Genomic DNA, 15,278 nt, shown 5'->3' on the forward strand with positions numbered 1-15,278 from the left:
TATATATATGCATATTAAAACCCACAACAGAAAAATAAATAAATAAATAAACAAATTTTTTAAAAAAGCAGCAGCAGAGCAAATACAGGATCATCAAAACAGACTCCTAACCTTGCAATTGTAACTGCATTACATCCCTCAGCATGGAGCTTAGGAGTTAGTTTATTTAATGACATGCTTCAATTTGGAGGATAAGATTTTAGGCCAGGGAATATTTGGGTTTATTTTTTGCCTAAAACATGCCTACAGTGCAGCACTAGATAGAAATGAGTAATACAATACAGAAACACTAGAACATAATACACAGCCTCATGATAATCAACATTGATGAACATCACATTGTCTGTTTTATTATCAACTCAAGTATAGTAAGTAATGATTTCAGATTGAGAATGCAACCACAGGATGACTTCAGAACATAAAAACACTCTTCACAGTGGAAAGGAAAGAGGACAAAGTGAGGTCTGGAAGAAGGCCTAGTTCAATTTTGGCCATTAGAAGACTACATCAACAACCAAAACTCACAAAGATGTATGAGTGAGTCTATCTGACACTTCCATTGGGCAGAGGGAAACAGGATGGGAGTGGAGAGGGAGATTTCTTAAAGATGAAATACTGGGAGGCATTGTTCAGAGCAATGGATTATTGATCCCAAAGGCAAGGGTGGCAAAGAGGAACACCCGGACAGCTGCTTGGGCTCTGGGTCAGAAAGGCATCTTTATTCAATACATTATTTACGCATATGAGCATATGATTCACTGCTCCCCTGAACAGAAATGCATTTAATCAGTTTTCTGAATAGACACCTAAATAAATATTGAGGGGTAGGAGATGAGACAGTAGAGGACTGAGTTGCGAAAACAAAGGGAAGGTAATATTTCAAGGTAGTTACCATAATGTTAAAATCCAAGGAGAGGTCAAGGAGGATTTGACTACAAAGATGGCATTAGTTACTTAAGTATAACCAGCTTTAGTGTAGTGGAAAAGGTCTCAAGAAGGAATTTGAAGAAGTGAGAGAAGAACAAAGGGCAGCAACAGCTCAAGGACAGGTGGATGTTGAACAGGGAGCTGGGAACAACAGTGTCGGGGAATGCAGCATGCACGTTGTGAAGTGTTGGTCTGTGATGGGAACAAGAAGACAAAAAGGAGGAGGCAGAAGGCATTGGAAATGGAGCTGTTGCAAAGTGGGGGAAGGAGATCAAGGGATACTGTGCAGCTCAGCTGGCAGCCAGTAATGTCAATTTATCCCATTAAATGTTTCAGTATGGTTCATCAGTTTTCCCCAGGGGAAGAAGAGGAGGAAGATGCCACCCTGAGCTGGTGCTCCCACAAAAGGCAGTGCTTCCGTGCCTGCTGATGACAAAACTGGTGATGTTGAGGAAGAGTGATCACAGGTGGAGACCAGGCTTCCACACAGCTCTTGCCTCCTCTTGCTTCCTATGGAGAAGCCTCATTCGTACATGGGGCATAAGCTTGTTTTCTTGCTGCCCTCCTTTGTGCTCTCTAATTTGCTCCCACAGGACAAAAGATTCAGTGAGGTTTGGAATAAGTTGACTTATAGCTTAAACATGATTTTGCGTTAAGACTATTCATTAGAAACCATCTTGTGTCATCCAAAGATGGGAAGCAATGGATGTGTTCTACAGTGCCTGCCTGTGTATACTCAGTCAAAGGCAGCTGGCATTTTGCCTCAATACAGATTGCAAAATCCATCTACATGAAAGAAAGATTTCAGCATCTCACTCTAAATCTGAAGAAGCAAGACTGTTTTTTCAATCCTATTTCTCACCCCAGCTATTTCAATGACCTATGGTAGCACATTTTATACCATAGCTTTCAAAATGACCGGTAATTTTGGTGCCACTCAGCCTGATCTTCAGACATGCTCAGCTCCAATTTCCAGCTTAAAAATTAAAGACTATATTTGAAAATGCTGCTGTTGCCACTGGCCCAATACCCCTATTTGTAATAAGGAGTTAGCTTATTTCCCAAGAATGCTGAGAATTTAATTACATAATGCCTGTAAAGCAATTGAAAGAAAAGCACTATATAAGTGTTAAGCATTATAATTGTATTAAATGTGTATACCCAGTATTGCAGGCAAGGGACGTGATTATCTAATAAGCAATGACCTCTCATCACCAGCAATAAAAGGCTTTGCAAAGCCCACAATGTTGTGCTGGCATAGGCTGAATTAAATGTCAAGAATATCAAGCAGTGCTTTTTCAGTTTTCATTGCACAGAAGGTTAAAAGAATTTCTGTTAAAACATGCACTGCCCGATCAGAATATTCTCAGTTCTAATGGTTTTACAAATACTGGTACAGATATTAACTGGAAGAGCTAATTTGAGACTATCTACTGTCAGCAGCACAGCTTTAGATGAATGAATTTTAATCTGACCCTCAAGAGTCAGTCTAGCCGAATAATAACAATGAAAAATGCATGAGAATAGCAATTGCAACATGGCTATTTCACAGACAAGCTTATTTTATGCATCAATAGCAAATAAATCAAGAAATTGGATGGACTTTCTGAATGTCTTTCACTGTTCTAAGTAAATCCATCTAGCCAGTGTAACCATCAGTTCTAAAGATTGGAGTGTAAACAGAGGAGGAATATTGATTGATTGCTTTATTTGGAATGGAATTCCTAACGTCCCCTCTGCCTCGAATTTAGGGGTCAAACTCACCATCTTGTTGCTATAAGCTGAACTGACTGTAAGATATCCTAATTGCTAGCGTTTGGATTCCGCTGATCATCTTAACAGAAATTACATCTAAAAAACAACTAGAGCAAACTTTACATAAATACCATGGAATAACAACTGATCGTTAGCAACAAGTTGTTACACAGCTCTGGTGGAAGGGGCTAATGAAGAATTTTCTAAGAGACTGACAAAATGTACTATAAGGTATGTGTTCTAACTAGTAACGATGGGAAATACATGTTGTCACAGAAAAAGAGACTAGTTAGTCCAAATTTGGGTGCCTAAAAAAATAATTCAGCCTATTCTGGCACAGTGTTGCGGTCTGTCACTGTTTGCTCTAAAATAGTTTCCCTGTGAGTACATAGAGTGTGTCACTATTAGCCTTGCAAACAAAAGTGCTGGTTTTGTTGTGTTATTTATCTGTTCCTCATATCAGGTGATCAGGTTTAAATTTCAAGCACAACTTGCAGGATATATTTCATTTGTTTTGGAAGATGGCCCAGACCTTTGTATTTGCACAAAGAAGAAAAGTTTTTATATTAACGCTTACCAGTGGATTCAAGTAGAGTTCAGAAAGCCAAAGTTTCATTAAAACCATCAAGCCCTAAAAAGTAGCTTATAGAAACAACAGATCATGGCTTGTTTTTAAACGGAAGTTTGACATATTTTACTTGATGAGTGTTCAGTTTTGCTCAGTTTTAAAACATGAGAAACGATGGAGCCTCGGAATAAAATTCTTGAATATAAATTGCTGTATATATTTCAGTATCTGAAAATCTATAAAATCAGATTTTTTTTTAATATGATTTTCACTGAAATCCTCAAGCATGTACATATGCAGTTTGCTTCATGAGGATTCCCCTTCTACCGAATGGACATTGCAACTGTTCTGTTAAGCACAGGTGAGTCAGATAATTGATGTATTATTACACCTTAACAGATGCACAGGAAGTTACTTTTGGATGTTACCACTTTGCATGAATGTGTGCCTGCACAAGTGTAGCACTGAACAGCTGAAACTGAATATTATGTTTGAGAAGTCTTAAACAAAAGGCTTGTTTCATTTACCCTGTCCCATGTGGATCTCAATTCATGTGGGCAGTTTAAACATGATATCAGAATTAAAAAGGAAAAAACTTGCTGTCCATGGACTTCCAATTGCAGTGCTGAGAACAGAACTTAGGAAATGTTAGTGAAACTGGGTTTTTTCCAAATCCACAGCAGAAAGGTGATACGAAGCCCTTCTGGGCTTTCATTTCCAATCTATCTCTCCCCTGCACTGATATGTGCAGATTGGTACAGATGAGAAAGAAATCCTCACAGGCTATTTGAGATAACTGAGCCCATTGTTTTCTGAGCAACACCCTCTGTGAAATTGAAATTGTGTGCGATAAACCAAGAACCCACATGGAGAATGGATCTACCAGGAGAATTGCTGGAGAAAGTTGACATGTATGATTTCAAAGACAACAATAATACCCAGACAGAGAGGTTTGTCCTTAATGGGACAAAAATGTAACAAAATATATACTGCTTTTAGCACAATACAGTCATTCAAGAAAGCCTGATTTCATGGGTTCAGAAGCAGACCATAATAAAATTCCACAAATTGCCACAAACCCATCTTTGTGTTCATACCAGTAAGATGTATCTCAGATAAAAGATGTTTATAATACATCATTAACATCAGTTTCATCAGAGAAACTCTTCACAGACTGGAGAGAAGAAATATTAAGCATGAGTACAAAAATCCTCTGTGAAAATCCTTGTCCCAGTGTATTAAGCAAAAATAACATCATCAATTAAAATAATGACATTTGTAAAGAGAATGACTAGCTTTGTGACCGCCAGCTACGTACCTACGTTTTGTCTGGCTTAACATCTATTTTCAAACATAGTACCATGGCATGTGAGCCAGGATGACTGCCATCAACAGGAAGATTCACGGCTTTGGAAAAGATCTCTTGGAAGGTCATGGAGAAGGTGATTACGGAGACACAACAAGGTATTCTGGTACAATGTAGCCAAAGCTTGAGCTTCCTCGCTTTCAGTGGTATCATTAACAAGATTTTCAGAACAAGTATATTTAGCATAGTACATCTTCAGTCCTACATCAGCAGATCAGCTGAAATTATTGCAATGAATTATCCTTTCAATACTTGCAAGGTGTGGAAAAGGTTTACTGGAAGTATCATAATTATGTATAAAGCATCTCAATACTAAGTGGCACCAATGCGAAAACAGAAATAAAGTGTTGTCTAACAAATATTTTCCTGCAAGTTTAATGGAAGGACAAGATTTTTTGAAAAGTGGAGGAAGACTTTAGGAGAAAGAGACCACATGATACTAGAAAATGTTTATGCATCTGTTCATAAACCAGAAGCATAAATGATAGAATAAGAAAGAAATTTAAAAATCAGGAAGAAATAAGATATTGAATCTCTTTGAAGAAAGTAAAAAAGCTTGTTTCTCTGCCCTCAAACAGGTTCTTTTGGTATTTAAAACATGTTCAAATGAAAAAGAGATTTACTGTGTGAAAGAGACTATCCTTCATGCAAGATTAAACAGTGATCCCAAAGAAAATGCCTTTGAATGCCTGTGCAGACTGCCAAGTAAAAGATGGACAAGACAAACATCCTACTGGCAGCATGAATGAAGAGTCATAGACAATTTCATTTGTGCAAAATATGAGGACAAAGCTGCCAGGGACCTTAGATAGCTTGTAATGAATCTAGCAAACACTGGCAACAGCTGATCATCGATTGACCTATGAACAAGGGGAAACTACGATTTCTGCTAGTTAGTTACTGAAAATTCATTTTATAAGTAATTCAACCATGTTATTCAGCACTGACATTAATCATACCACGGCAACGTATGTCACGATGAGCTTGTTTCAGCTAATGGTTCACCATACATAATCAAAGAACTCTACTGGGTTGCAAAGAATTGGGATTTCATGCCTATGACTTAGAGTCTGGACTAGCACAAACCAAAGCAAATGAGTATAGCTAAGAGGCTTGGATGAGCTTGCTAGCCTACAGAAAGACATCTGTAGAACCACAGGCTTCACCTACACAGATACATAAGCAGAAGACCTAAATCAGCAAACCTCATCAAACAGTGTGGTCTATTGCTCGAAGCTGTACAGACCATGACAAAACAAACAAAAAACCTTGAATATACAGAAAAGGATGGAAACACCACTAAACCAGAAATGTCTAAACACTAAAGTTCTTCACAAGACACTCCAATATAATTACAAAAATGACAGATGATCTTTGGTGTCTTGAACAACCACAGTCTATTAAACTTGTAGCATGATAAAGTCACCTATTCCTAATGATAGAGCAGATGAAAAAAGCTTTGGTTCAAAAATGGCATATGGTAGGGCAACCGTGATCTCCACAGCTTTTGACAGCAATTCACCAAGAGCAAAGAGAAACAGCTCTTTTAAAATCAGTACAGTGCACCAAGACTCTACCAAAGAAAGTATAAAGAGCCACAGTAATCCCATGTAAGGGAAAAGTTTAAATCTCAAATGTGGCAGGGCAAAGACGAGTTCTAATGCTGGTGTAAGAAAAGCATTAGCATCCTCGGAGTCCAATCTTAATTTAAAGGAAACAGTGACATAGATTTAAGGGATGCCCAGGAAATGACAGCAAGATGCTTCTGCTTCCCTTGTGTGTGTGCACACATGCATATACACAAACAGAGATTACTCTGCTGAGGCGAGAGAGGAGAGCAAATTTGAAAAAAATTCATTAATAGATCATTTGTTTAGTTCGTTGATCCTGAGTGGATCTTCATTCCACTGAGTTGCTTAAAACAGGACACTACAACTGTCAAATCATGAAGTCCTCCCTTCTTTCAAACCCTGTCTTAAGTCAGTGGGATTTTCTACTGAGAAGGACTCAAATATTTCATCTGGAGTCAGTGCAATTCCTGGCAAGATAAACAGCTAAAAGATCTTGGTATTAAAATTCTCCATCTTCCAAAGAATGATGCTTTTTCTTTTGTTTCTGTGCCTCTGACTAAAGCGCGCTCTCTAAAAATGAGGATTTTGCTTTGGCTTAACTTGCATATACTTGGATTACAGCTATCAGTTAAGAAGTTTCTTCTCTAATGCAGGTCCATCTGGACAGGGAACAATAAGAAGTTAAAATGGGGGGGTGGGGAGAAAGGAAACATAAATCTTGATGGAAATAGTACCAACACTTTTCAGAACATTAGGCATGTGGAAAAGAGATAACAGACTACTTTAACACTTTTTCAGACAGCTCTTTGGCTTCCCTGTCTTGGGGAGATCTTCCTGCTAGCTGAGAAGAGCTACAGGGCAGATTTGTTCTTGGTTTTCCCTTGGTGAGGAACCAGATCCTCTGGATGACTTTAATTAAAGTTGCTGTAAACAATCTACCAGTGCATTTATGAAGGGTGTCTGAATTCCTGGTGGAAGAAGTGCACTTTGCAGTTCATAGAAACACCAGTGTGATACTTTGAAGGAACGTGGGGTGGTGCCTACACACACTCACCGGTACAGTAATTTTCCCCCTCCCTTTAGGGCACACACAAAAGAAGCTGCCTTATTCAGTGCAGATGGTTTGTTATACAGCGACATTCCTTGTTAAACTGCAACAGCACTAAATACGGAACAGTTAGTTCCCACTTACTTCTGCATCTTTAAACTGAAGGCAAATCTTTCTCACCAAATTTACAAGGCTACAGCACCATGAGCTAGTCACCATTCACTCTCTTTACAGCTGATGGATAGAAAGCTATAAAGACCTATATAGTCTATGAAGTTCATTTGACCTAATTTGGAAGTTTACTTTGGAAGGGTCATACTATATAAGTACCTTTTTATGTTTTGAATATAAACAGATCTAGCTGATCTACTTTAAAGTAGACCTACATTGTTACATGTGTAAGAGTTTACTAAAGTTTTTATTTCTTTGTGGTCCTCGATACATGATCTACATATTGCTTCTGTCAAGCCAGGATTGTGAGGGGAATCTGAGTGATTTTTCTTACTATTTTTTATTTTAGTGATAAAGATTTCTCAAGGAACCTTATTCTTTTTCCTGCACAATTTCTGCAATTTACACACTGTTTAAATAGATCTGACAAATCTAGGATGGAGGTCATCATTAAGATGCCAGCTTTGGAAATATTTCCAAAGAACTATTATTTTTATCTCCAAATCAGCTAAATGATCTTATTCATTTTAAGTACACACCATATGCATGACTCCATAATAAACTGAGTTACAGTATTATATTGGTAAAGCACAGCTTCATTTTGCACTTTCAGCACAGAATCATTAAAATCATAGTGTTATCTTTATTGGGCATTGTACATTGTATGTATTAGATTCAAGAGCTGACATTGTATTTTATCACTGTCAGAACAATATTTCTCTTGACTTAGTCCAAACACATTCCAGTCCCAACAAATCAACACATCATAAGGTTTACTATTCTAATTAACATGAGAATGTGGCTTTTATGTCAAGGCTAAATCATCTGTATTCTATTTATCCCACAGTCTTTAGTTCAGTAAAAAACAGTAGGTCTTTGTCCCTGAAGTCCAGTGTTCTCTTACTAAGTTCCATAAAACAGCTAAAAACAAAGCCTTTACACAGCAATGAATCCCATCCAAGAAGAAAGGCACCCTTCAGAAACAATAGTTTTTGTTCATGCATATAAATAAGACAGTAGAGCTGAGACTGTGTGGAGCATCTTGACTTACATTTTCACACTCTGAGTGCTTTGATCTACTACCTTTTAGTGCAGGCATTTGCTAATATAATTAGGGAAAAGCCATAAACAATTTCCCCAAACAGAGAAGCTCAAAGATTTCTTTTTGGGACCATACAGCAAGCCTAACACTGTGATAGCTTATGGCATGAAACGTGCAACAGATATTTAAGTAGACATGGAAATTATTTGCTTGTCTGGATCTGATTTATCTTTGCAGTCCTGGGTCATTCTTATTTAACCTTCTGCCATGTCTCTGTCTGCATATGCTGTAGTGGAAACTTAAGAAAGGTCTTCTTAATGAATTAAAGCAGTGTAAAGATGTTCAGTTACAATGACACCAGTTGTAGCTTAGCTTTTCCAATGCTGTCCTTACTTGAGCTATGAAAGAATGCAGTTTTAGGTAGTAGAAGAAACTCTTTTGAAAATGAGCTTGATTATCTACAGACTATCACATTGTGTGGATTTTTATAAAGGGCAAAGAAAGAGTACATCAAGTCTCCACTCAATCTGCAAATAATGCTGTTAGATATAAAAATAAAGCAGAAGACAAAAACCAGAGGAGAAGTGGGCTTATACTGTTTAGTAATGGAGAAGTAGAGGAGACATTCAAAATAAGAGTGGATATACAGACTTCATGTATTATAGTAAATTGAAGTGTAGGACCAAAGCTTGCAATTGCTCAGTGCTTAAATTTTAGCAGACCCTGTATCACAGTTGTGGCTGAACCAGCTACCATTTTCCCAGGCAGTGCCCTGGCATGAAGTGCTGGATGGGTTAGCTTGGGCTAGGAAACAGTATCGATGGGAGCATCTGGTTTGCAGCAGGGAGGAAGGAGTTTAGATGGACATGTTTAAGCCAGGACTTTTGCCTGCCGTGAGGGCTAGGGAACAGACTAGTCACTGTTCTTTATTAGTCTGTATAGATACGGCCACAAGTGAACATAGTGGAATAGTCTTTTTGCTCTTCTGTTGAAAAATGTACCCTACTAGTTGTAGGTGCCCTATGCTAAAGGGCCTGTTTGTTGAGACAGGGAGGGGAGAGGATGGGAAGTTCACTACCTTCTGTGGAAAAGTTCATACCCGTTAAAATTATTATTGCAATGTCACCAAATAAACTAGACTTTTAAGTTCATCTACCAGAAGACAGAGAGGGAAGAAAGAAGAAACTATCCTCCTTGCTATCTGAATTGTTCTGTGGCCATTACTGAGTAACTTCACTGTGTTTCCATATATGAATAAAGATTCTCTGTGGTCTAAGCAGTGAAGATCTGATTAGCAACTCCTGAAGATGTTCACGGTTTAATACAAGTGACACTTATTTGCCTACAGCCATCTTTCTCGTAAGTGAAATAACTTAATGAATAATTGAAACATTGCTATTTGATACCTGCTCAATTATTCGATGTTAAAAGAGAGAATATACATTTTTAGGTAAACATTGCTGTCCTGAATTTGTTTAGCTGTGGTGCTAAGATCACAGCAGCAGATTTACCTGCAGTGATAGTGGTCAAGATTATTTTCTGATGGTTATTCTATGTTCTAACAGACTAGAAGCATTATTTTCAGAACCATTAACACTGGGGGCTCTCACAATGTTTGTGGAGCTGGGGTGTGTTCAAGAACTCAGAAATGAGATCAGAGATTTATGCATTGTGCAGCAAAATGTGTTTTCCTTTTGGCTTTGCCTGCTGTATCCTACAGAAAATTCCTAAATCATTGCAGAGCACTGATGCTGAGCATTCTGCTTAGTTGTTGGATTAAATAGCCAGGAAAAAATGTAAGAAAGGTAAGATGCAACATTCACACTGAAAATTTGAAGCAATGAGCAATTTACAGCTGAACAACAGCAAAAAAAAAAAAAAAGGTTTGCAGTATCTAGGTCACACAAGTAAACTGATGACCTACAAGAATTATGTACAGGTAGAGCAGATATTACTACACTGATAAATATACTTAGACAAATGGACGAAGAACTTCCAGCTAAAATTGAGTAGTCAACATTTTATATATCAGATTTTTTTTTTTTAAATCTGAGTAGCAAATTGTACTCATTGTTTGCATGCCTGTCAGAAACAGGCAGTCCAAAACGGCTTTGGAGAGTTTGCGGTTATCACCTGCAACAAGCTGGATTCCTCTGAGAAACTCAGAGCAAAATGTGAAAAACCATGACTCAAAGAAGAAATTCAATGCAAACTTATCACTGCAACAGTTACATCATCACAGGGAATGCTACAGCTCAACATGTGACTGTTTTTAATGAAGGAACCCAATTTTTCCAAAGACATATATTTTAAATACTCTGTCTAGACTTTCTGGAGTGGTGTTTTCTAACTCCACCAGAAATCAGCCAAGACTTCAGACTTACATAGCTCGTCGATTAAATGTTCTGAACTTTACTCTGTGTACAGAAATCAGACCTAAGGATGAAGTCCCATTTGCTTTGTTTCTACAACTCTTTTCAAGGAGTTTCCAATTCTTACTTGACCAAGCACTCCCCTCTGAGCAATGTTGTCTGTTAATATTTGCTCTGGAATAGGTGGGTCTGTAGCTTATTAGATATGCATAGCTTACATGTGTTTAATAGACACAAATTTCTGATGTCATTAACCTCTACTCCTGTAAGTGTAACCTTTGTGTTACATCCAAGAACATGGGCCCTAGCAAAAATTTGCTCACAGTTCAACAGAAGATACAATTTGAATTTCTAGATTTCTTGCAAAGGGGACTGACTAGTCCTTTCATTGCTTATTCTAAAAAGGATGAAATATTGCAAGGAGAAGCATAATAGCATGATTTCCTGAAGTAATTTAATTGTCCCTGATGCTTGCCCAAGTTTGACAGCAGTATCAGAAGAAACAAGGTACTGCTTCCACAACTTAATGATAATGCCTTCATCCAGGACAGCAATAATTGAGTTTTAATGTCCTGCACTGTTGCTTGTCATAAATCCTCTCTATGTGAAACTCTAACCTCTGCTAGGCAAGATTAATGGTTAACAGTGTATATAATATTTATTAAACCTCTTTTTATACTGCTTGGCAATCTGTGCTGCCATCAAACAACTTGAGATAATTGACATTTAGCACATCAACCTTCTTTTGACTAAGAAGCATGACATTCATGTAGATAGTAAACATTTGGCAATTGCTGTAAATGTCTCCAAATTTAACGCCATGACCTTTTCTCAGGTAAATGTTTTGGGATAAAATGTAAATAGTGATTTGCTGTATGTCAAATATCATGCAACATCAAGTTTACTGTCTTATTATTCTTGAGAGGTTTGTAACTTGATTTTGACTTGTTGCTTCATCTTTTAAACTTCTGTTCAAAATACACATATTTTTTTCAGTTTTTTTCATATTTTTATGACTTGAAGACTGGGAGAACTTCATTGGATTTTTTTTTTTTTTGTAGTTTTACAGTTCTCTTGACAAGAACCCAGCAAAATTACTACTAAAATAAATGAGACACATAAATTTTAGCAAGGTGGCTTTACTAATGTTGCATATGTCAGAGTGCTTCAAAAAAAGATTGTTTTTTGTTCTTTTCCTGTCATGTCATATACTCTGAAAACAGTGCTCCACAAACAAACAAAACAAAGAAAATTCACACAAAAAGCAGCTGTAGAAAACAATAGTACAAAAGCAAAAAACATTGAATTCGTTCAGGTCAAAAAGGCATTACTAAGTTGTGATTAAATTTGGTCCAGAATGAACACAGCAGGTGTATGATTGCATGTGAGGTCAGCAGGTAATTATTTATATTCAACCACTTTGGAGTACAGTTAATTTGGAAAGAAAAACTGGAATATGTCCCTGTATACGCCCGTGATTTAGAAATGGAGGCATTTGATTACAAACGTGGTTCCTTCCAGTGAAAACACATGTGAGTGAGAAAACATATTCCTGGAGTGAGAGGAACATAGGGAGTTACTAAGAGCTCTGCTTCGTCAAAGGGGAGCTGAGGCAGTATGTTGAGAGTTGAAACAAGAAACATGCATGTCTGAGTCCCATGACTTGTCTTCCTGTTATCATACTTCATTGCCATTTGGCTCAGCTTCACACACTCCTACCAACCCCTGATCACTTTGTGAGGCCCACAGAGGTGGGAGTAGCAATCCTTGTGCCAGGAGAAGCCTCAGGGGTTGTCTGAAGACAAACCAAAATCCTTCTGATACTGATGTTAACTGTCATTTTAGCCACAAATTTGGAAGCACTTTCTGATATGGAGGTCTCTTAAGGATAGTCACAGAGCAGAGCACATATTTGCTATGATATAGCTGTCATTGCCTATCACTATCATCACTGGTCTGTTGTTGTCACCTTTCTGTTCTGCAGCATGGTCTTGCTCCTCTGACTCATTTAATCTGCTATTTTCAGAATATCAGTTTACACAGAAAATACCAATAAGGCACATAAAGCCTCAACAAGAACTGCTCATTTAAAACTATTTTCAGCATTGTTGCTACAATCCTCTTCAGTTCCTTCCCCCCATACCTCCGCAAAGGGTTGTAGGATACATGAGTATCTTGGGTTGTCATTGAACAACAAAGCCTTCTGCAGAAAATTCCAAGCAAAACTAGATATGGATATTTTCTGCTCACCCTAGATCTGGACTTTAAAACTTTTCTCTCTTACATTTACTGTCAAAAAACAACCAGCAGTCTCTGTTCCATATTGTTCACCCTACTGAACATCATATGTCCGAGGAACAAACTCTTCCCCAAACAACACATTTCACTACCAGTAGTCAGAAAAGCTTCCTGCTCTGTGTCTATAGGCCAGCAAAATCCTCTGCATGGATAGCAAGATGTGTTTGGTGTGATAATTAAGCTTTCAGGCATCTATTCACCCTTCTATGCCATTGTGGTATTAAAGGACATTCTTACAAAGGAATATACTGTATTTAAATAAAATAAAAGAAAACAACAGCTGAAATGAAAAGCTGAAATCAAATGCAAAGAATGGACTTCCAAAACTCACTTAGCTTGGAATATATTTGGATTCGTATTGATGAAAAGGGTATGAAATAAATGTCATCAGAGTGGGAGTAGCACACAGCAGAAGACATTCAAACTAGGCATGACAACATACATTTCAAACATGTGGCAGATGTATGATAGAAGTCATTAGTGTGGTCATGAACCAGAGCATAACCTGAGAACAGTAGCAGTCATCCAGAAAAAAGTCAAATATATCTGCAGAGGACAAGAAGCAAAACCCCCGACCTAAGTCATCCAGAACTCAAAAGTAAGAGTGCAGGATGCTGCATTATTGCTTGGCTACCAGGGCTGCCGATGGAGCAATAAGGATGAAACATATCCTGACAGTTTGTCACTATCTGCAGACTATCAAATAATAAGTGTGGATATGCTTTTTAAACAGTAAGACATTAGCTTTGTATTCAGAGAGAAATATTCAGTGACTGAAGATGTCTGTCTGTTAACTACATATTTGCAGAACAGGCAGTATAAAACTCATCATCTCATGACTCAAGCAACAATCAAAGACACTGATGAGCAAAAGAGCTAACTCCATCAAGTCATCAGTAGTTATAATCAATAACCAGAGCCATAGGTCTGGCCATCAAACCGTAAGTGGCAAGAGAAGATAAAGGCAGCCATTTGTTACAGAAATAATAACCCTATAGTCAATAATAATGTCTCAAACATATGAAAGTTTAGTTGGATTTCACCAGCCTCTAACTTCCTTAGATACTCTGTTTCTGGATCACATTTAGAAATTTTGACCTTACCTATTGATTAAATGGCAATTTCATATAGCCAATGATTAGATAATCCAATCTTATCTGCCAAAAGTGATCAACCCTATATGAAATAAAGGACAGAAGTTGTGTAATTTACAATACAAATGAGATGGTTCCTGTGGCTCTGATTAAATAAAACAAAAAAATCAAATTAAACAGTGATCAAATTATAGGGGTGGCACTGTAACAATTTTAATTTTTCATGATTCATTTAATTTAAGACAGCCCTTAGCTAAAAAATAAATAAAAAAGAAAACCTTTTCTGCTCCTTCCTTCCTTGAAGTTAATTAGCCTTACTTAAAACCATTTCTTGAAATGCCATGGTGCAAAACATTGAGAGCTATTTTCAAAGTCATCCAAGTATTATTTCTACACCACACATAAAAGTGCTGACAACATCCTCAGTGATAATTTTAACTTGGGAATAATGCTTCCATTTTTTTCAAACAGTTTCCTCAAGCTGTTTCAGTCCATTACAGAGGAGTTGCTTCCGTTACAATACTGAAAAGACATCTTCAAAGCACCAGCTCAGTATTGTGTCCTAAAATTTCACAGGCAATTCAGCCTGGAGAACTTAGGCAACTTCTCCTGAGCTTTTCCACTTGATCTCCATGCCCACATGCAGGAGGATGAGGCGGGGTAGGTGGCTCCTCCAGGACACCCTCCTTCTGCAGGGAGGAAAAGGAAAGGTGTCTGTAGTCACTGATCTCTGTCAGGCAATACAGGCAGCAGACACAGGTACAAGTGGGTATGTCGAGCATCAGGAAAATTGTGATTTCACCGGCAGAGTTACTTCTGGAGGCGGACAGACTACAGCTGCGCCTGTCAAAGCATGGGAAGGAAAGACCATGAAGCTGCCTCGGAGGAGCATGCCTCTTTAGACAGCTTTGCATGATATAGCTGTTTTCCACTAATATGGGAATGAAGTTCTTTGAGTGGAGAATTCTTATTAAGCTCCTGCACAAAATAACATGTGGAGTGCACTCTCCATTTTTAATAAAGAACTCAATGCCAAAAAAGTAATAAGATTGTCACTATGCCTCTA

This window comes from Buceros rhinoceros, unplaced genomic scaffold (assembly GCF_000710305.1).
Source record: "Buceros rhinoceros silvestris isolate BGI_N320 unplaced genomic scaffold, ASM71030v1 scaffold6872, whole genome shotgun sequence".
Lineage (NCBI taxonomy): Eukaryota > Metazoa > Chordata > Aves > Bucerotiformes > Bucerotidae > Buceros > Buceros rhinoceros.